This window comes from Daktulosphaira vitifoliae, unplaced genomic scaffold (assembly GCF_025091365.1).
Source record: "Daktulosphaira vitifoliae isolate Bord-2020 unplaced genomic scaffold, ASM2509136v1 Scaffold_52, whole genome shotgun sequence".
NCBI lineage: Eukaryota > Metazoa > Arthropoda > Insecta > Hemiptera > Phylloxeridae > Daktulosphaira > Daktulosphaira vitifoliae.
Genome location: NW_026099621.1, coordinates 22,965 through 23,597, shown reverse-complemented (window position 1 = coordinate 23,597; position 633 = coordinate 22,965).

Here is a 633-nt window from a genome sequence, read left to right as displayed (position 1 = left end):
TTTAAAGTGTAGCGTTTAATTTATAATTCTATATGATAAATATATTTAGTAGTACTAAAAAATTTGATAAGAATTGTTAATTAAAATTATTTCCTATAATTTATCACAAAATACTTTTTGTAATTAGGCTGTATTATTCAAACCTAAAAGAACGCGGTACAACTACTACGCATAATACATGACAAATTTTTTAATTGGGTAAAATCGCTATAAGAAAAAATTTAATCATACTAATTTGCTTAAAGAAAAGTTTCATATGAAAAATATAATACGTTTCTCATAATATGTTTACTTTTCTGATGATCAAATTCTTCATTTGATCATGATGAAAAAGGTATATAAATATCATTTTTCATAAAAAAATTGTGTTGATCCATACGCTTTTCAATAAGTTATAGCATTATAATGTTAAAAATGTAAACAATAAAATCGAGAATTTTCATACAATAATAGCACTTGATAGCCATTTTCACCGTGAAGACAAAATAAAGTCCGAAATTTTTTTTTTCCAAAACACTCAAAAGTTATGTTGAAAAAGTTAATTATTTGTGAGAAAGTTGTCATTTTAGATCTTTTGACGTATCATAGAAAGAAATCCGTTTGGTGAGAACTGAGAAAAAGTGGTAACAGACA